We start from the raw sequence: 22,935 nt of genomic DNA, 5'->3' as shown, positions 1-22,935 counted from the left end.
TACAGCAAAGTATGGTGTATGTCCACATTGCTTGCATCCACTGTTTTGTGTGGTCCCTGTATTCACCACAGATTACATTTCTCAAGATTAAGGTTGTGTAAGTACTGACACACAGTACTGTATAGTACACACTGAAAGCTTATCTGGGTTGTCATACCTTTGTGTCCTGTAATTATGTCTGATGTGTGTGTGGGTATGTCTGTAACATGCCCTTCCACATATGTGTGGTAAAACATATAACTGCGTATCTAGCAACATTCATAGTGTACTACAGCAGTATGCGACCTATATTCCCAGTTGTGCACATATTTTGGCCACGAGTTTGCCATTAACAAGTTGTGTGGTATAATAGTAATACATTTACTGGACCTTACACTGATTGTGATGAATGATATATTTCTTTACACATCAGCTTGATGTATATCTGCTGTGGCTAGGTGGTGCATCGTGTTGCATACAGTTTGCCAGGTACTCTTGTATACTCTTATATAGTGATTTTATTTTGTTGCTGTGCAGAACATGGTTCATTAGATAGAGAGTGAGCAAGGCACTTTCAAGCAGTTGTGGGGTGAGCAGTGATAAGCGGCAGTTACAGTGTTTCACTCTCAGTTAGCTAATAGGTTGCTGTATATGGCAGTTCAGTGACATCTGTACTGTATAATGTTAAATGTGCCATATGACTTGCTCAGACATATTTTTGTATTTATGTCTTCCAGGGATCATGGCCCATCACATGAACACCAGTTACAGTAGTGCTGAAGATGATATAATTACTGGCAGTATGATTCAGCACTACCATCTCATAGGTTCATAGGTTGGTACTAGACTATCAGCCCACGGGCCTATACAAGTTTAGCCATAACAATTCCCTGGCTATTTATTCCCATGCTATTTACTTCCCTGGACCCCTGTCTAGCAGGGTGACTGATGTGATCCCCGGGGTGAATTTCCTTTCTCCCATCCAATCGTCAAGGTTCCCTTTGAAGAGGGCCAAAGAGGCGCTCTGCTTGACATGTATGGGCAGTCTATTCCAGAGTCTGGGGAGTCTCTGGGTCAGGAACCTATCCCTTCAGCATGTTTTGTTTATTGTGATGACAAGGTTTAGATCCCTGGAGCATGTGGCTCTGAGGGATTGGGATTTCTTTAAGTGTCGCATGTCCAACAGGTCTGGGTTTGACATGGCCTTGTATGTTAAGCAGAGATCGCCTCTGAGTAGACGATATGCGACAGAGTATAGCTGGAGTTTTTTAAGGCGGTCAGTGTAGGTCATCTGCTTTAGGCCTGTGATTCTTTTAGTGAGGTATTTCTGCGGCCTTTCCAGTTGTTGCAGATGTCTTGAGAGGTACATACCAAACGGGGTGTTGTATTCTATAATGGGTCTAAGATTAAGGTTGTGTAAGTACCGACTCATGTTCTCATGAACCAGCCAGGACCAGCAGGAGCATACTGCAATGTGGCAGGATGTTGTTCGCAGGATAAATGAAGTAGGCCTGCATAACCAGACATATGAGCAGGTATGCCACCACTGCAGTGATCTTCTCAGACATGTCTGTCAGCGTGCTGCTGATGTGCGTAGACAACAGCTTGCAACAGGAGGTGGTGTTAATATCCACCCCCCCTCACCAGAGTGGAGGAGCTGCTCCTGAGCCTGGTTGCACCTGCCCAACAACAGCAGCATACATACAATATGATAGAGGTTGGAGCCACCCAGAAAGCACACATGGAGTATGCAGGTAACATGGCATATCTGTAGACTACTGTTATCTGTATTGGTAGATCATGTATATGTGAGATGTGGAGTGTGTCGTTCAAAGATGTGGAGCCTGTTGTTGTGCAATAATGATTATTTGGAACATAATCTGTAGCCCTGTGAATGTAAACTGTTGTTGTACTGTAAGATTGCAAACACACAGTAGTAATGCCACAGTTGTGGCCACTGACAAACTGTCTCATCTCTATGTAGGTCCCTCTGGGGTGACAACAAGGCAGTGGACAGATGCTGGTGAGTGTGTTCTACATTTATTATTGTAAATAAAAAGTGCATGTCATAGTTAAGGTGTAGGCCATGTACACATGTAACAAACCTATCCATAATGCATGCTGTGCATGTTTGGTGTAAGAGCACGCACATCTCACTAATATGATTAGCTGCCTCAAACACATGCAATACCCAGACTATCTCAAACAAATGTGGCAAGACTGTAGTGACCATTGGATAGGCACAGTTGATACTCAACAGGCACATAACATACACATCTATGTCATACACACAGCATTTTAACATTCTATACATAAAGGATTCCCAAACCCTCTGTAAAGACACACTCCAGTATCCATAATCACATCCACACATTACACATAATATACCTGAGGGGTAGAGGCCTATTGTGGAGCATTTAAACACTCTGCAACACAGTACACATTCATGTCAGGGAATGCTCCTTATTGGCCTCCTTACAAACTCACGTAACAACTGGTTGTGAAATGGTGAATGTAGCCAAGATAGTACAGTACGTGATTAGTGCTGGTTTGGGAAACATTTGTAGCCTTGAGTGACCACATGATGCTTCATGATAATGGCCTATGGTACTATACCCCATCCAGTTATTGCAACCACATACTACACATAGCTGTCATTGCTATACACCTTAATGTTGCATGTGTGCACACATATGCACCTCTAAACAATATGCATACCAATCACCATTTGCACAACTGACACATATATGTCTTGTGATGCTATTGAGTGGCTAGGTCATATGACACACATTGGGTATGTGTAGTGTTTAAATATGCAGTTGTGTTTTAGCATGCCATGTCATGGATGAGGCTGGCATGTCCACAATATGATCTACACTCATCATAAGTACCATACATTGGGTATGTGGCCGAATGGTATTTAATCAATTATCCATGCACCACTGATGATGTTGTGTGAATACTCATCATGCATGTGCTAAAAATGCGTCCACAATTATTTGCTAAAGACACAGAGGCTGTAATCAGCATTGGATACCTATCTGACACACAGATACACATCCAGCAATGGTATGTACACCTGTGAGTTATGGTGCACAGTACATTACAGGGTTATGAATACCTGCACAGCAATGTTGTGTCCATGTATGCATTGTGTTCCAGGGGGAGGCTCATCACCTAATAACAAAACACATGCATCAAAGCGTTAGTAACAAGGACTGTCTACACTTGCACTGCATGCTGTTGAGCAACACATGTTCTGCATGCTGCCATGTATGATATGACTGTTTTGCTTGTGATACTGTACCCCACCATCACCTGCTATTGTGTATGTTCTGAGATTGCTGGTGTTGTGTGTGTCTGCTTTAGGGAGGAGTGTATTTTTGTGTGTGTGCATGTGTGCATGCGCGCATGTGCCCATGTGTGAATGTGTGCATGTGTGCATGTGCGCATGTGGTCTGAAGTCATGTTCAGGTCTGAAAGTGTGTTTCCTGTTTTCCTCTCACAGGTGCCGAGGTGGGGCTGGTTCAGTACAGCAGGGAACCTGATGTCACTGAGACAGACAGTGATGAAGAGGATAGCTGTGTTGAGGCACAGGCAAGTTTGTCAGGGTCTGTTGTTGGGCCACCAATTGACAGTACACAAGTCTCCACCCCATCCATGCACACAGTCATACTGCCTGTACATCCATCATCACCATTGCCCTTAGCTGAGGGACAGTGTATGGTTGGCACTGGCCAGGACAGTGTGGTATCTATGGCACATGTATCAGGACACAGCAGCCATAGCCAGATGTCTGGAATGGTACCACATAGGCAGATGCCCATGGGGTTCTCATCAGAGCACTGCTGGTCATCATGCCCCTGGCAGACGTGCCACAGCTCTTTCTACAACACGCATGTTCCAGGCTGTCATGGAGGCACAGACACGAATGGAGCGGTACACCAGACAGGGACTAAGGCCACAGAGGGCTCATAACACCTCTGTAAATGACAGTATCCGTGACCTAGCAGGTGTCATACGTAACTACACTGAGGTCATTGGGTGAGACATTGGATGTCCTCCACAATGTCATGTCCATGTGTCAGGACAGTGTGGGATGGTTGAGACGTTGACATGGATGTATGCCAGCAACATCAGCAGCTGAAGGTCGCTGTGGATGTACAACAAGTCACAGCAGCTCCCGTAGTGCCAGTACCAGCCCCAGCAATGTTGGGGGGGGCTGACCATAGATCGTCCTAGCAGACCACGTGCACATGGCTCTGGCCATTCCCAGCAGGGACCTGGATCCAGTGGACATATGTCAACCTCTTCGGATAGTACCCAATCTGGATTAGTAACTGATACTGTCTGTAGCACCCCTGCAAGGCACAGGTTCCGTATCCGTGGCCAGAGATAGTGATCTGTAAGGCCTGCCAGGTACGGTCTGTAGCCATCTCACAAATCCCCATATATGGCAGCCACACGGTGGAAGTGCATGCAGACACACCCACATAAACCAGAAACCTAGGGCAAACACCTACCCGCACACATTACATCAACATTGGCCCATAACAGTAATCATGGCCCTCACACATACACTCACACATACATGTCGATTGTATGGCCCAGTGTAGGCCTCTGGCAAACCAACAACACACCCCGTGCATATGATAAAACCTGTGCCACCTCCTGTCATCTGTAACATTGATGCAGGAACAGGCTAACATGGTGCTGATGCACAGGGTGACTTTAATAAAGTTTAGCAATGGTTGGATGTGTAGCATGTTGTCAGCAGTAAAGTGTAATGATATCCTTGAAGGTGTAGCTGAGCAGGCATGATGCATTAAAGCTGTAATTAGCAATGTTGTATTGTTTTCACCAGTGTTTATTGCAATTGTGTTTTGTTTGCCCATGTGCCACTTGGCTGATGTGTGTAGTTGTATCAGCATGCGTTATACAGTGGAAAGTAAGTGCGGGGTGTGTGCAACTCGGGTTTGCAGGTGTCCATTTGTGAACATGGTAGAGGTGCACTGTCTGCATGTACATGCATATTGGACACATGGGCAGGGTGACATGCCCTGTATTCGCCAGAGTTAACAGTCCATAGTTTCTACTGGTGGCCAGTATGCATTGTACTACACACATTTTGGAACTTGAGTATACATGTGTGTGCATGACACGGGTTGACACTGTGCTGTGGGTGATGCTGTTGTTGCTATCTGTCATTGGTTTGCATTACTTAGGTTAACACTGTCCCAGCTGCATAATCTGTTAGTAATGCGCACTGTTCAACTACAGGGTTGCATGGACCATGCTATCACAAACACAAGAAATTCTCACTTATACAGTAAAAGTGCATTAGTCTCATGGACCCCTGCCATAAACTAAATATATAATAGAAGGTGTGAAGTTGTACCAAAAAAGAGTTACATACCAAGAAGGGATAACCTCTCTGATCAGTATCATTGGGAAAATACAATCCCTCAATAAACATACAAGGCGAGCTTCAAAATACAAAATGGCAAGGATTCTAAAGACAACACTAATGCTTTCTTTAGTGTTGTTTATAATCTACAGGTGAAATCTCAGATTGGGTCACAGTTAATGTAAATGGTCACAAAGTACACTTATCTGACTGACATTACCAATTCCTTTTCAGACAGTTTGAATGCGGATTTCACCACCCTGTTGTTACACAAGGGCCACATTTCCAGACCTGAAGAATGTAAAACCTAATGATTCACAGACACTCTAGTTAAAACATCTCTTTACCAAAGTCCAAACCACAGTGGCAATGGTACTGGACAGTGTCCCTGGCTGTGTCATACACAAGCTGACATATGAAGTCACCACTCACCTAAACACTCTGTCCAGATGCAGCCTCTATACAGGTTACATACTTGTGGAATGATGCACGGTAATGGTGTTCACAGTCCGCAAGGGCTGAGTTACAACGTCTTCTTCTTCTTCTTCTCCTTTCAGATGCTCCCATTAGGGGTCGCCACAGTAGATCATCTGTTTCCATTTCTTCCTGCCCTCTGCATCTTATGGTGTCACACCATCCACCTGCATGTCCTCTCTCACCACAGCCATAAACCTCATCTTAGGCATTCCTCTTTTCCTGTTACCTGGCGGCTTCATCCTTAGCATCTATTTCACAATATACTCTGCATCCCTCCTCAGCACATGTACAAACCAACTTAATCCTGCCTATCTGGCTTGGTCTGCTAACCTTCAAACCTGGCCTGACCCTCTAATATACTTATTCTTAAACCTGTCCACCCTCCTCACACCCATTGCAAATGTTAACATAAATTTATCAAGGGTAGAACTACAACAGATCCTGGAAACTCTCACCCTATAAGCCAGACAAATGTTATCTGGAAGGCTATGGAGCACAGCATTATGGAACTAATTAACAGAGACATTATAAACCTGCAAACACTGCACCATACCCACTTAGGTTCTCTAAAGGCCAGATCATGGCTCCTACACCTAGTAGACTTCAAGCCAGTTAACAAGGCTATAGGTGAGGGAGGGGAGGTCAACACAGCCAAGCTATAGCTCACCAGCAATTCATACCCATCCCACATTCTGGTATTATACATAACCTCAACAAACTGACCATAAATGATTGTTAGGGGATGGCTTGACAACTGACGCACAGATGTAGGACACACAGTAACATTTGCAGCCTCCATGTACTATTCTATGGCAGTAAAAAGTGGTATTCACCTGCACTCAGTCCTGGGACCACTCCTGTTTGGCATATAGCTTTCTTAGGTACAAACAAACACAGTAGGGATATGTCTGCCCACGTTTGATGAAAATGCATACTGTGGGCTATACTTTATTCTCCAGATGACACACACATCCTCCAAAAGGGTATCATAGAGACAGATACCTGGTGTCAAACTCATGCTGTAAAGCCATAAGCCAAATAAAGCATAGTTATCCACTTTTAGAAAACAAAGTATCTCCAGAGTACCACATAGGTAGTAGCCCCCAAAATGTGGAACAGGTACTAATGTATACACAGAGCCATGTGTTTAGTCATCTCTCCTTTGATAATCACATTACCAAAGGGGTTTGGAAATCCCTCTGTGGAGCACATAAGCAATAAAGAGTTTGCATGCAGATCCACAGAGGTTGTTGCACACCTATAATGATTAGTCATCTTTGCCAGACTTTGCTTGCTTTGGAACAGGTTTCAAATATACCTCAAGCATAAACCCTCACTCACACTCTTCAATAGAAACCATGATGAGTGGATGTGAAACAGAAGATGTAGCCCAGGGATCACTGCAGTGGCTAAGCTTGTCACAAGCATACAGAAGTGACCTAAGGTCTAGAAAGTGCCAGCACGCTCTGGCAAAGATAACAGATGTGTTCATGGAGAAAGCAGATTACCCACCAATGAAATAATTGAGGTCACATGTATGTATATGGATTTGCCCCACAGCTTCCTTACATGTGTAATGCACATACAGTTGTCTATGTGATATGTCATACACTAGAAAAATCAAAACCCACTCCACATTGACCAATGGTGTCACACACCTGGAACACACACACACAGTCAAAAAATGCAAGATTCAAACTCCTTCCTAACTACATTATGATACTACAGCAGTATGCATTTACACAACGCACTATACACATTACTGGGATTTCACCTTTCCACAGGTATATTTGTAGGATGGTGACATCATCAGACTTGTCAAAGATGAGTATACCACTTTAAAGGGGTGTGAGTATTCTCCAAAAAGGTTACTCCTCACCAGGGAGACATGCACAGTTGGCAAGTGCAGGATTCAAAATCCTACCTAACTACATTATGATACTACAGCAGTATGCATTTACATGATGCGCCACATTACTGGGATTTCACCTTTCCACAGGTATATTTGAAGGACGGTGACATAATCAGATTTGTCAAAGATGAGTATACCACTTTTAAGGGGTGTGAGTATTCTCCAAAAAGGTTGCTCCTTCCCAGGGAGACACACACACACACACACACACACACACACCGTTGGCAAGGGCAGGATTCAAACCCCTACCTAACTACATTTTGATACTACAGCAGCATGCATTTACACAACGTGCTATACACATTACTAGGATTTCACCTTTCCACAGGTATATTTGTAGGATGGTGATATCATCAGACTTGTCATAGATGAGTATACCACTTTTAAGAGGTGTGAGTAGTCTCCAAAATGGTTGCTCCTCCCCAGGGAGACACACAGTCTCACACACAGTTGGCAAGTGCAGGATTCAAACCCCTATCTAACTACATTATGATTCTACAGGAGCATGCATTTACACAACGCGTTATACACATTACTGGGATTTCTCCTTTCCACAGGTATATTTGTAGGATGGTGAAATCATCAGACTTGACAAAGATGAGTATACCACTTTTAAGGGGTGTGAGTAGTCTCCAAAAAGGTTGCTCCTCCCAAGGGAAACACACACACTCACACACAGTTGGCAAGTGAAGGATTCAGACTCCTACCTAACTGATACTATAGCAGTACACATTTACACAACACACTATACACATTACTGGGACTTCTTCTTTCCTAAGGTATATTTGTAGGATGGTGACATCATCAGACTTGACAAAGATGAGTATACCACTTTTAAGGGGTGAGAGTAGTCTCCAAAAAGGTTGCTCTCTCCCCAGGGAGAGACAAAGAGACACAGACACACACACACACACACACACACACACACACACACACACACACACACACACACACACACAGTTGGCAAGTGCGGTGTTCTGAATCCAAACTAAGTATATCTCTACACTTCAGCAAGCAATATGGAGTTACAGGGTCCAATACAGACATTACTTGCTGACAGTTTGCCCAAAGGTTTTTTTTCACATTTTCTAACCTCAGCAGGCTTATCATACTATGTGTATTGTGAGTGTATTGTATGCATAAGGCCATGACCATATAATATATGGGTTGATGCACCACATGCTGGCACACACAGGGTCAAACCGGTGGCTAAGCTCTGTCAACCCAATACTGGACAATACAGTCAAGAGGAGTAGGGTCATACAACCACAACACCAACTGTCTCACATAGACCTACAATATAAGCACCAGCAAAACACACACATATTACCATACTCAGAGAATACAAATATTAATCTGAAAAAGAGAGAGTGTCCTCCTAAGCAGACAAGCAAGCAACATGCACCTCCAAGCTCATGCCAGAAAACACATAATACACCAAAGCAGTGTGCCTCACAACAGGCCCTAAGGCAAAACAACATACCCAACACACTAGTAATAGGTGACGTCATAGTCAGGCACACAGATGTTCCACTCACTCGTCTGGACAAGGGGAAGGTTACTGTCAGTTGTCTGTCAGGTGCTATGATCTGCCACACAACACAAGCACTAACATCATTCCAGAACAGGTACATATATGACGTGTTCTTTGTACATGTCAGTGTGAATGATCTGAGACATACCTACCAGGACACCATGACAAGAGATATATATTAGCTCTATGATCATGTAGCCCAGGCTGGTATGACCCTGACCTTGAGTAGCATCTTACCTTCACCTACATGATACTACAATATAACAGAAAGATGATAAACTTCAACAATTGGTTGAGCTTCTGGTGTCAAAGGGGATCCAGTCTCTGTCTGCCTGTGATGACATGATAGACAAGCCTCGTTGCTTTGCTACAGATGGTTTGCACCTGTCGCAGCTATGCTTCTGAATACTGGCCAAGGCTCTTGCTGTCCCCATATTACCTTTTTTAGGCAAGGCTCAAATGTTCATAGGTTCATAGGTAGGGACTAGGCTATCGGCCCTGGGGCCTATACAAGCCCAGCCAAAAAGGTACCCTGGCTTTTGCCACCCAAGAAATTTATTTTCCTGTGCCACTGTCGAGCAGAAACACACAAGTGATCCCCAGGGTGAATTTCCTATTTCTCATCCAATCCTCAAGATTTTTCTTGAAGAGTGCTAATGAGGAGCTTTGTTTGATATAGATAGGTAGTTTATTCCAGAGTATGGGAAGTCTCTGGGACAGGAATCTATCCCTCCGGCATATTCTGTTTATTGTGTTGACAAGGTTTAGGTCCCTAGAGCGTGTAGGTTCATAGGTAGGTACTAGGCTATCTGCCCAAGGGCATTTATAAGCCTAGCCAGAATGTGTTGGCTTTCGCCTCCCTTTTAAGTTAGTTTCCTGGGCCTCTGTATAGCAGGGCCACTGAAGTGATCCCAAGGGTAAATTTACAATTTCCCATCCACTCGTCAAGATTCCTCTTGAAGATAGTCAGCGAGGGGCTCTGCCTAACATAAACTGGGATTCTATTCCAGAGCAAGGGAAGTCTCTGGGACAGGAATCTATCCCCCCAGCACATCCTGATTATTCCTGTGCTGAGGTTTAATTCACTGGAGAGTGTGGCTCTAAGAGATTTGGTTTTCTTGAGGTGGAGCATGTTCATTAATTCCGGGTTGGACATGGCCTTATACGTCAGGCATAGATCACCTCTGAGCAGGCAGTAAGCAACCAAGTAGAGCTGGAGTTTCTTTAGTCAAGCTGCATAGGGCATCTTTTTGAGGCCCATGATCCTCTTGGTGAGGTGCTTCTGTGGTCTTACCAGCTGTTGCATGTGCCGATTAAAGTACATACCAAATGGGGCATTGTACTCTATTATGGGCCTAATGAGTGATGAGTAAAGGGGCAGAATGACCTCTCCTGATCTAGAGGCTAACCCTTTCATGATTACATGGGCTACATAGAAGGAATTTCTAACCACTTTGGCAATGTGATTATCAAAGAAGAGGTTACTATCTACCTGGGTCCCCAGGTCCCTAATTACATTTTCTGTACCTAGTGGATTACCACCTATGTGGTGATTCATGGACACTTTGTTTTTTCCAAAGGGGATGACTATGCATTTTTGGCATTCAGCTTGAGGCCAGGTATCTGTCTATGTAAGACCCTTCTGGAGGATGTCTGTGTCAGCTGGAGAGTTGATTATGGCCCCCAGTTTGCAGTCATCTGCGAGCTTGGTCAGCCACAGTCCTCCCGTGCTTGCCTGTACCTCAGAGAAGTATATAGTGAAAAGGAGGGGGTCCCAGGACCGAGCCCTGTGGGACGCCACTTGTGACTGGTTTAGAGTTGGACATGGTACCCGCAACTCTGACCATGTGTGTTCTATCCGTGAGCCAGCTGGCCACCCATCTCGTGACACAGGGGTTAATGTTCAAGCTGGTAAGCTTGTCTATGATGCCAGAGTGGGGAATGGTGTTGATGGCCTTAGTGAGGTCCAGGTAGGCTGTGTGGACTACCTTTCCTTCATCTCTGGCCTTGGTAACTGTTTCAAAGAAGTCAACTAGGTTTAGGAGGCAGGATCTGCCTTTAACAAAGCCAAATTGGGTAGAGTCCAGTGTCTGGAGGTTCCCAATGTCTCTGTTTATGAGTTCCATGATAATTCGCTCCATAGCTTTGCAGACCAGGCTGGTCAGGCTTATAGGGCGATAGTTCCCAGGTTCTGTTGTGGCACCACCTTTGTGGAATGGGATGACTGTTGCTGTATGAATTCTTTGGGTACATAGCCTGTGGTAAAGCTGAGTATGAACAGTGAATTTAGGTGAGGGTTTAGTTCCTTTTGGAGCTCGTGTAAGACGCAGCCTGGGACACCATCCAGTCCCATTGATGCTGTGTTCTTAGCTTTGGAGAGGGCTGTTTTTACCTGCATGTCCATGATGTCTGGGGCTCTATATTCTTCTGGGATGGACACGGACCCTTTTGGGAGTGAGGGGGGTGAAGTGTGCACTGAACTTGTCCGCCAGGATGTTGGCAATGTCAGTTGGTTCAGTGTATTTTTTGCCATTTTGCAGTAGATCAGAGCATATCCGAGAGTTGCCACCTAAATGTTAGATATAGCTAAAGAAGGCTTTGTGGTTATCTTTAGATTCCTTGGCAATTTTTGTTTAGAAATTGGCCTTGGATGATTTTATGAGTGATCGTAGTTTCTTGCTAATATTGATCAGTGATGCCTTTCCTTTTTGGAATTTTGCTCTGTCATGAAGTAGTTTCCTCCTTCTGTTGTATAGCTTATTTATGGCCAAGGACCACCAGACTGGTTTCCCCTTTTTGGAGGAGTGAGTCTTGGTTTTACTTGGGATGGCTTGATCCATGCATCCTTGTAGATGCTCATAGAATGTACTTGTAAATGATTATGTGGATTAGATAGCATTATCCTGTAGCAAGGGGGCTTTGAATCTTTCCACTTCAGTCTTGAGAAGTGTGAAGTTTGCTTTTGAAAAGTTTTTTACAGTGGTTTCCTTGACTGGGGGTGGGGTTGGGATGTGGATGTCCAATGTGATTACTTTATGATCTGATCTTACCAGCGAGGGGTTTACCTCTGGTGTGGAACACTGATCCCCCATGTTGGTGATGATCAGGTCCAGTATGTTGTCACCTCTAGTGGGTGTGGTGACCAGCTGTTCCAGGGCATTTGAGTTTATAAACTCTAGGAAGCATTGGGCAAAGGAGTTTCTACTTGAGTAATTCTCCCAGTCAGTGTTTGGGTAGTTGAAATCTCCTAATATCATGGTGTTTGATAGGACCTCTATATTTTCCAGTGTTCTCAGGAATGCTGAGTGAGGGTCCTGAGACAAGGTAGGTGATCTGTAGCAGGCTACAATCTGATAAGCAGCTTTGCCCACTGTTAGTTGCACTTGGATGGTCTCCGAGGCCTCATGCTGTGCCACTAACCTGGAGGTGTGGGTATCCTTTATGAAAATGGATACACCCCCTCCTTTTGTATTTTGTTCCGGATTTTGGGGCCGAAGCTCAGAGGGATTGGGATTTCTTTAAGTGGAGCATGTCCAACAGCTCTGTGTTTGACATAGCTTTGTATGTTAGGCAGAGATCACCTCTGCGTAGGTGATATGCGACAGAGTAAAGCTGGAGCGTTTTGAGACAGTCTGTGTAGGGCATGTATTTGAGGCCACTAATCCTCTTTGTGAGGTATTTCTGCGGGCTTTCCAGTTGTTGTAGATGTCTTGTGAGGTACATACCAAAAGGAGCGTTGTACTCTATAATGGATTTAATGAGTAATGAGTAGAGGGGAACAATGACCTCATTTTTTCTGCATGAGAAACCTTTTGTGATGAGGTGTGCCATGTAGAAGGATTTCCTGACTACTGTGTCGATGTGATTATCAAAGGAGAGACTACTGTCCACCTGTGTCCCAAGGTCTCTTATCACACTTTCAGTGTTAAGTATACTACCGCCTATGTTGTAGTTCATGGGTACAGAGTTTTTACCAAAGGGGATGACAATGCACTTTTTGGCACTGAGCTTGAGGCCATGGATTTAACACCAGGCATCTGTCTCAGTGAGGCCCTTTTGTAGGATGTCCACATCGTTAGCAGTTTCAATTATGGCTCCTAGTTTGCAGTCATCTGGGAACTTCATTAGCCAGAGACCTTCTGTGTTAGCCTGTACTTCAGGGAAGTAGATATCAAACAGGACAGCACACAGGACTGAACCCTGTCGTACTCCACTTGTCACTGGTCTGAAGTCGAATTTGGAGTCTGCTACTTTCACAGTGTGGGTTCTGTTAGTGAGCCAGTTGGCAACCCATCTTGTGACATAGGGATTTATACCTAGTTTAGTGAGTTTATCTATAATTCCAGAGTGGGGGATGGTGTCAAAAGCCTTGGGAAGCTCTAGATAGGCTGTGTGAACCACCTTACCCTTGTCTACGGCTTTGATGACTGCTTCAAAGAAGTCTCAAAGAAGTCTATCAGGTTTAGGAGACATGATCTGCCTTTTACAAACCTGAACTGGTTGTGGTCCAGAGTTTGGAGATTACCAATGTCTTTGTTTATAAGTTCCATGATGATACATTCCATGGCCTTGCAGACCAGGCTCATCAGGCTAATGGGGCGCTAGTTCCCAGGGCCCGTGGTGGCTCCCCCCCCCTTGTGTAGTGGAATAACCGTCGCTGTGTGCCATTCAGCAGGCACAAAGCCTGAGGTGAAGCTATGATTGAACAAGGTACTTAGGTGTGGTGCCAGTTCATTCTGTAGTTTGTGTAGAATGCAGCCTGAGATGTTATCTGGTCCCATGGATGCTGTGTTCCTGGCTTTGGAGAGTGGTTTTTACCTGTGCAGCCATGATGACAGCAACTTTGCATTCTTCCGGTATAGAGATGGGCTCTTTCATAGGTGAGAGGGGGTTAAAGTTAGCACTGATCCTATCTGCCAGGATGTTCGCAATATCAGTTGGGTCTGTATATTTAGTACCATTGTGCTGTAACTCAGAGCAGATCTGAGTGTTGCCATTGAGATTCTTGACATAGCTATAGAATGCTTTGTGGTTGTCTTTAGAATCAGTGGCGATTTTGTTTTTGTAACTAGCTTTGGAGGATTTTATCAGGGATCGCAGCTTCTTACTTAGGCTGACCAGGGAGCTTCTCCACTCATGGGATTTTACCCTCTTTTGCAACAGTTTCTTTCTTCTGTTGTGCAGTTTGTTTATGGCAGGGGACCACCAGATTGGCTTCCTTTTCTTGGAGGATAGAGTCTTGGTTCTGTTTGGGATAGCACAATCCATGCACTCATGTAAGTGCTTATAAAGTGCAATTGTGTAGGATTCAGTAGTCATAACTGTATTGTCCATCTGCATGGGTGTTCTGAAGTTCACCACTTCTGTCTTAAGAAGCATGAAGTTGGCTTTGGAGAATTTTTTTAACATGGCTTCCTTAATGGCGGTGAGGGCAGAATGTGGATATGTAATTAGCTTACTGTCAGATCGGACCAATGAGGCGTTGACTTCAGGTGTGGAACACCGGTCACTCAGGACAAACCAAACACCGTAACCAACACAAATAACCACAAAGTGAGCTAAATGCTACTCATTGCCAGAAGTCTCAGCCTCCAAATGCACACACTCCAGGCACTTCTCAGTATGGAGAATACTGATATCTGTGCAGTAACAGAAACCTAGTTCAAGGCTCCAGAGAGCACACCAGCACTACCAGGATACTACTCATTCCATACCTTCCAGCATCAGAACCTGGATCATAGCACATAGGGCGGGGATGTATCCATATTCATCAAGGATACCTACACCTCTCTCTACAGGATATGTACCCAAAGAATGTTGCACAGCAATGTTCTTCCCACTCCACAGGGGTGGGGCCACAAAAGACCCTTGGCATTCATGCTGTATGAGCCTGATGAGTCTGATCTGCAAGGCAATTGAGCCAATCATAATGGAAGTCAACAATGAAGACATTGGGAACCTTCACACAGTTGAGCACACCCAGTTTGGCTGCGTCAAATGCAGATCACGCCTCCTGCACTAGGTGGATTTCTTTGAGACAGTTACCCAGGCTACAGATTGAAATGAGCTCCACACAGCCTACCTATACTTCGCTAAGGCCTTTGACACCATTCCCCAGTCAGGTATCATAGATAAACTCACCAACCTAGGCATGAATCCATACATCACAAGATGGATTGCAAACTGGCTCACAGACAGATCCCACAAATTAAGAGTTGCTGGCTACATGTCAGACTCTACACCGATAACAACTGGGATCCCTCCTGTTTGGTATAGACTTCTCAAAAGTACATGCCAACACAGGAGGGTTGTGGTTGACTAAGTTTGCTGGGAACTGTAAAGTGTTTGCCATAATAGATTCCCCGGATGACACAAATATTCTCCAGAAGGGACTCTATGAGACAGATGTGTGGTGTCAGAATCATGGCCTCAAGCTCAATGTGGAAGAATGCATAGTGTAATCCCCTTTGGTGAAAACAAAGTACCCACAAACTACCACATAGGTGTTACCCCCTAAAAACTGACAAGGTAAAAAGGGATCTGGGGACACAAGTAGATAGTCATCTTTCCTTTGACAACCATGTTGCCAAAGTGATTAGGAAATCCTATGTGGCCCATCTAATCAACAAAGGGTTTGCATCAGGATCAAAAGAGGTAGTGGTAGCCCTCTACTCTTAAGTCATCAGACCCATCATTGAGTACAATGCACCATTTTGGATGTACTCGACTAAGCATATTCAGCAGCTGGAGAGACCACAGAGGTACCTCACCAAGAGGATTACTGGCCTCAAACAGTTGTGTTATGCAACACAACTGGTAAAACTACATCTGTTCTCCGTTGCGTACTGCCTACTCAGAGGCACACTCTGCCTAACATACAGAGCCATGTCCAACACATAACTGTTGAACCAGCTCCATCTACGGATAACAAAATTGAGTCACACTACACACTCCAGGGATATGAACCTCATCACAACAATGAATACAACATGCTGGTGGGATAGAGTACCATCCCAGACACTTGCCTTATTGTGGAACAGAGTCCCAATGTACATCAGACAGAGCCCCTCGCTGACACTCTTTAATAGGAACCTTGATGAGTGAATGGGAAACAGACGATTCACGCCAGGCATCACATCAGCAGCCCCACTAGAAAGGGGCTTAGGGTACTAACTATTAGAACTAGGGCTTAGGAGACTACCCAATGGGGTGGTGAAAGCTGCACAACTTGCCTAGGCTAATATATGCCTTCATGAAGATAGTCTACTACATACCTATGTGACAGGTACATGTCTACAGATAATAGATGAGTACTTCATTGTACAGTCATGTTGTACAGCAGGGACATGGACCACATACACTGTAATGCTTACAGATACTGGTGGCTATTATGTACAGTGGGTGAGATGTGCACCTCATGCCTTTTGTGTCATTGGGATGTGTGCTGGGTGGGACAGTCCTGGATGGCTCCCTGTCATGGTCACTCACTTACACACATCTCTGCCCATCCATCTTTGGCTTATTATACTGTGTTTCCCCTACATATATATAGGTACATAGGTAGGTAATAGGGTATCTGCCTGAAGGCATATATTAGTATGGCCAGAGTGTGCAGCTATCACCACACTTGGGGTTAATTACCTAGGCCTCTGTGTAGTAGAGCTGATGAAGTGATCCATGGTGTGACAGTTCAGTTTCACATATACTTATCAAGGCTCCTCTGGAAGAGTGTCAGTGAGGGACTCAGCTTAATGTAGGTTGGGAGCCTGTTCCAAAGCAAGGGAAGTCTGTGAGTTAGTAATGTATCCCTCCAACATGTTCTATTTATTGTTGTGATGATGATATCCCTAGAGCATGTGGCACAGTGAGCTTGGGTTTACTTCAGATAGCGCATGTACATCAGTTCTGCATTGGACATGGACCTGTCTGTTGGGCAGAGATCGCCTGAGTAGACAGTATGCAACAGAGTACAGATTGAGTTAACTTCAGTCTTGTTGCATGGGGCAACTGTTTGAGGCCAGTAATCCTCTTGTTGAGGTACTTCATTGGTCTTTCCAGCTGCTGAAGGTGCCTAGTCAGATTCATCGCAAGTGTGTTGTGATACTCTCTGATGTGTCTGATGACTCATGAGTAGAGGGAACCTCCTTTGACCTACATGCAAAGACCTTGGCAATTTGTGGGAACACATAGCATGATTTTCTAACCACTTTGTGAATGTATTTCTGGAAGGAGAGATGACTGTCCACATGTGTCCATAGATTCCTTATTATTACCTCCATATTTAGGGTGTTGGCACCTATGTGGTATTTGTATGACTGTAGCTTGAGGCCATAATTTTGACACCACATCTGTCTGACTGAGACCCTTTTTAAGGATGTCTCTGTTGTCCCAAACATCGATTATGACAACCTTTTTGCAGTTATCCACAAACTTTGCTAACCATAGCCCTCATGTGTTTGACTGTATTTCTGAAAAGTATACACCAGACAGGAGGGGGTCCCAGGACTGAGCCATGGGGGACAGCAGTTGTTAACAATCCAAAGGACACCAAAATGTATTAACAAAATGTTAAGCACTTTCCTCTCCACTACAGAGACTTCCTCAGAACAAAGAAACATTACAGTCACCCAACCAAATTAAATACCCCTTTCAATTAATCAATTTGTACAATCATTGAAATTTAAAGCAATACTCACAAGAATTGTACTCATATTAAAAAACAGTTACTAAAATTACATTTAAAACCATTTCAAATAAAATTAAACACACAATATTAAACTAAACTCCATCACTACATAGTTATACATAAATATTTATCTTACCTTTTACCTCTTAAAACTATCCTGAAATTTGATCAAGTTTTAAAACACTGGCAATACTAATAGTCTAATTTATGCCTGGATATCGGGAGGCATTCATAAACAATTGCCATCTCAATTCCATTAAATCTAAATGTAAATCTAAAATACCCCCTTTCTCATCTTCCATTAACTGTTGTAAAACCAAAAATTTGAAATGATGTGTTTGGTTTTCATTTATGTGCCTAAATAATGCACTTGTTAACCTACAGTGTCTAATGTCCCCTAGATGTTCCCCCATTCTTGTTTTTAATTTCCTATAAGTTTTGCCTATGTAGAAAATGGGACATTCTAGACACTTAGCCATGTATATAACTGTTTGCTGTTAACAGTTATAATGGCCTCTAATGTTTAATGTTTGACCATTGACCCTAAAATGATCATCGGTTTCCATTAGATATTGACAAAAACAACAAGAATTACATTTAAAATTCCCCACTTTTCTACTTGTCTTAAAAATAGGTCTTATTCCCTCCAAAATGTTCTTGATACATTTGTCTCTCCTGAAAACATATTTAGGGTTCTTACCTACCTTTGAACCTACACTGGCATCAAACTGCAGAATATCCCAATTGTCGTTTATCACCTCAGATTTCAGGATAGTTTTAAGAGGTAAAAGTTAAGATAAATATTTATGTATAACTATGTAGCGATGGAGTTTAGTTCAATATTGTGTGCTTAATTTGATTTGAAATGGTTTTAAATGTAATTTTAGTAACTGTTTTTAATATGAGTACAATTCTTGTGAGTATTGCCTTAAATTTCAATGATTGAACAAATTGATTAATTGAAAGGGGTATTTAATTTGGTTGGGTGACTGTAATGTTTCTTTGTTCATAGGAAGTCTCTGTAGTGGAGAGGAAAGCACTTAACATTTTGTTAATACATTTTGGTGTCCTTTGGATTGTTCAAATCCTTCTGCTTTTATTCTGTAGTTTACTACTTTCTAGTGGTCGTTTGGACAGCAGTTGTTACCAGCTTACAGTCCAACAGGGAGACCACAATTCTTACCTTGTGGGATCTATCTGTGCCCCAGTTGGCAATCCATCAGATGACATATGTGTTTATGCACAGGTTGTTGATTTTGTGGATATGACATGTGTGTGAGATGTTGAAAAAGGGCTTTTCAAGGTCTATGTAGGCCGTGTGTAGCTCATTCATTGATGTATGTCCTGGGTGACTGCCTTGAAAATTGTCTAGCAGGTTTAGGAACCATGATCTGCCCCTGCCCAAACCAAAATGGGTAGGGTTGGGTGTTTGTAGGCTCCCAATAGCTCTGTTTATGAGTTCCATAATGATGGAGACTCCATGGCCTTGCAGATCAGGCTTATTAGGCTTAAGAGACAATAGTTCCCATGGTCTGTTGTACACCAACACTTGTGGAGTGTGCCAAACGTTGCTGTAACCCATTCAACAGTTTCATATCCTGTACAGAGGGTGAGTCTCAACAGACTGTTCAGGTGCAGGGTCTGTTTGTTTTGGAGTTCACATATGACACAGCCAGGGAAACCATGTCATTCCATAGACGCCATCTTTTTAGGTTTGGATAGAGCTGTTTAACCAGTGTATATGTGATTTCTGGGTTTTCACAATCTCCAGGTATGGTAATGGGCCCTTTTGTCAGTGAGAGGGGGATAAATATGTATGAACCTGTCTGACAATATGTTGGCAATGTCAGTCATGTACATGTATTCATTTACACTTTGCACTGACTCAGAACATATATGAGTTTACATTGATATTTATGACATAGTAAAAGAAAGCTTCATGGTTCTCTATGGACTCTTTGGCGATATTTTTGCCAGAACAAGGCTTGGATAATGTTAGGAGTGCTCATTGTTTCTTAATGATACTGATCAGAGATTTATTGATCTTCTTTGGATTTTCACTTTGTCTGAACAACTTAAGTACTTGTAGTACATAGTTTGATTATGACAGGTGTCCAATATATTATATGGGTCTGTTTTCATATCACTGTGTGTGCAAGGCAGGATTGGTGAATAGTGACAAGTGTCTGGAGTAAGAACTGCAACTGGCAGATATGTGTGGCCCATGTCTGAGTGTGTGAGCATGCCCAGTATGACCTTTCAGTATGTTGTTGACTGACATTTGCTTCATTTGTTTGTGTGTGAGCATGCCCAGTATGACCTTTCAGTATGTTGCTGACTGAAATTTGTTAAATTTGTTTGTGTGTGTGAGCATGCCCACTATGGGCATATATAATATATGTGTGTGAAAAATCAAGTTGTTTTTTACTTCAGGGCTCACCTTTGTGTTGTACATCGACAGGAAGCACGCTGTGCCTGCAGGGCTTCCATGAGTCAATTTGCATAGACTTATCAACATTTCTACATACAGGGGGGATAGCTATTATTTGTGCATTTCTACCTGGGGGGGCACACCTGATTGTTACTGTGGGTGTACATAGGATGAGGGGTACACCTGACACTTATACACATTTGCTAGGCCTGCACTGCTATGTCAGGTACTCCATTTCAGTCTGTACTGTTGCCATTCGTACTGGCTTGAGGCATACCACTGTACTACAGACCTTAGCTTCCAATTACACACATATTAGTTTGTGACTTCATAGCCTACCCAACCCACATCACACTGCCTGGGCTGCTGTTATCTGTCTGCATAGGCCTGGGCAGAGGTTACTCATATGCCTCTTCAGAGGGCATGATACAGCATTTGTTTGTGTTTGTGTTTGTCTACAATTGTCCTGCTGGCTGTGACTGTTAGGTATGTGACTCCCCCATCTGGTATGTGTGAGTGACTTAAGTTGAGTTTGTGCCAGTGAAATGCTGTCATAGCTTAGTGGTTCAGTACTGTGACTATAGTGCACAGTATCCTGAGTTCGAGCCCTGTTACTGCTTTTTATTTTCCTGTTGGGCAGACCTGACTGGTTAAGGAACAGTAAAGCAGGTGTGAGCGTGTTTACCCAACTTTGCTCGACTTTGCGGTTGATGTAGACCCTACCCCGCTCACCGGGTGGTGCTTTGATGCATATGTGTGTGCAGTCTATTGAACCCACTACCTCAGGGTATTCTGCTATTTGGTGGAAAAGATGCATATTGCTGGCCAATGCCTCATGGGAATTGGGGAAATATACGTGGTCACCGACATGTGCTTACATGGCATCCAGGAAATGATGGAGTACCCCGGATGCTGATGCCTGTGAAATCCCCATCATATCACCAGTTGGTCTCTGGAAGGTTCCTGTCGCTAGTATTCTTATGCCAACACATATCTTGATATCCACTGGGATGGGTTCCCCTCTGTTGGTTCTGTGTGTGAGGCGTGGCCGGCACAGCTCAACAATTTGCTGTAAGAGGTCCCTGTCCACCCTATAGCACTCCACTATCTCCAGCTCATGTAGCCCCTAGTAGGTCACCCTGGGTCTGTACACTCTTCTCCGTCTCCTCACTGTGGGTTGCTCAGCAGCATTCACAACATCACCACCCTCAGCACCTTGCACATGTTGGTTTATGATAGCAAGAGCAGCCCCTAACATTTTGTCTGACTTAAGCTTTATAAGCTTTCCCTCTTTGTGTACTGCAGTGTTGCAGAGTTCTTGGGAAAAAAACAAGGGGGAATGCTGTTTGCAGAGTTTAAAGTGCTGGGCTAGTCTGCTGTCTGTGTAATTGGCTGATTCTGATACATTTCACCTGGAAGCTCTGCTAGTTCTCCTTGGTTAACGTCCTACTACTTCTTTTCCTTCCTTTTGCCTTTCTGTTTCTGCCCGGGGCAGCGCCGCGCACATGCTCTCACACGCTCGCACACGAGCGCACATGCTGTGTGCAAGTTTGCAAGAAATTTCCGATATTTTAACAGTGTGCACCTTTGGTTTCAGGTTTTCAAATAGGACAACTGCAGGCACGCCTCTTGCAATCCTGAGCAACTCAGGGCAAACACAAGCCACTGTGCTCCAATTAGCTTACAGCCTTTCTGACATACCCCCCTCATGATGTCACCTACATTCTACTCTACTACTCACCTACTCCTACACTTACACTCTTGGGACATGGCTCACATGCTGGGGAAAATTGGGATTCACTATCCTTATCCTCATTTGCATAGGATTGCCTACTAATGCATGGTTGCATCTCTCACACTGAGCTTCCCCCCTTAGCAACCACTACTCAGTGGCCATGTTGTCTTCAGCCTGCCACTCAACCTGCATGGCAGGATAAGCTTTTTAGTGAAAATGCCTATTTTTGGCTATTTTTAAATTATTTTCTTGTTTTTTAAAGCACAGCACATTTGCACGGTGATGCGCTATGCTTAAACATCGGCGATCAGGGGGGGAAAGTTAGATTTTAATAATTTTAAACATTTATAAATGCCAATGGCCTTATATTTGGCCATTGGCATGCTTCCTCAACTGTATGCATCCTTTATTTGGAGCTGTCATAGTTCCGTTTAGCTATTTGCAGAACGGTACTCCGTTACCAACGGAGTACATTTCTGCAGATAATACTAGTCTTCCACGGACAGGTTAGTGTTTCCTGGATTGCAAATTTACCACATTTGCATAGCTTTCAGCAGCAAATGAGGTAATTTGCATACCATGATGCTGTCCATGCAAGAGTAGCTTTAGAAGCTCTCATGCACGCCCCTGCCGGCTGTACCTGGATCGCACGTCAGGCATATTGCTGCCATGAGCTCCTACACCCTTCTTGCACTCCATGCAAGCTTTCGTAAATCCGGCCCTATGTGAATTTGATTTGAAGAGAATGTTGAAAGGCATTGATGGTAGGATGTG

This window comes from Protopterus annectens, chromosome 1.part0 (assembly GCF_019279795.1).
Source record: "Protopterus annectens isolate FY-2018-M chromosome 1.part0, PAN1.0, whole genome shotgun sequence".
NCBI classification, from domain to species: Eukaryota; Metazoa; Chordata; order Ceratodontiformes; family Protopteridae; genus Protopterus; species Protopterus annectens.
Note: the sequence above shows the minus strand (reverse complement) of the source record.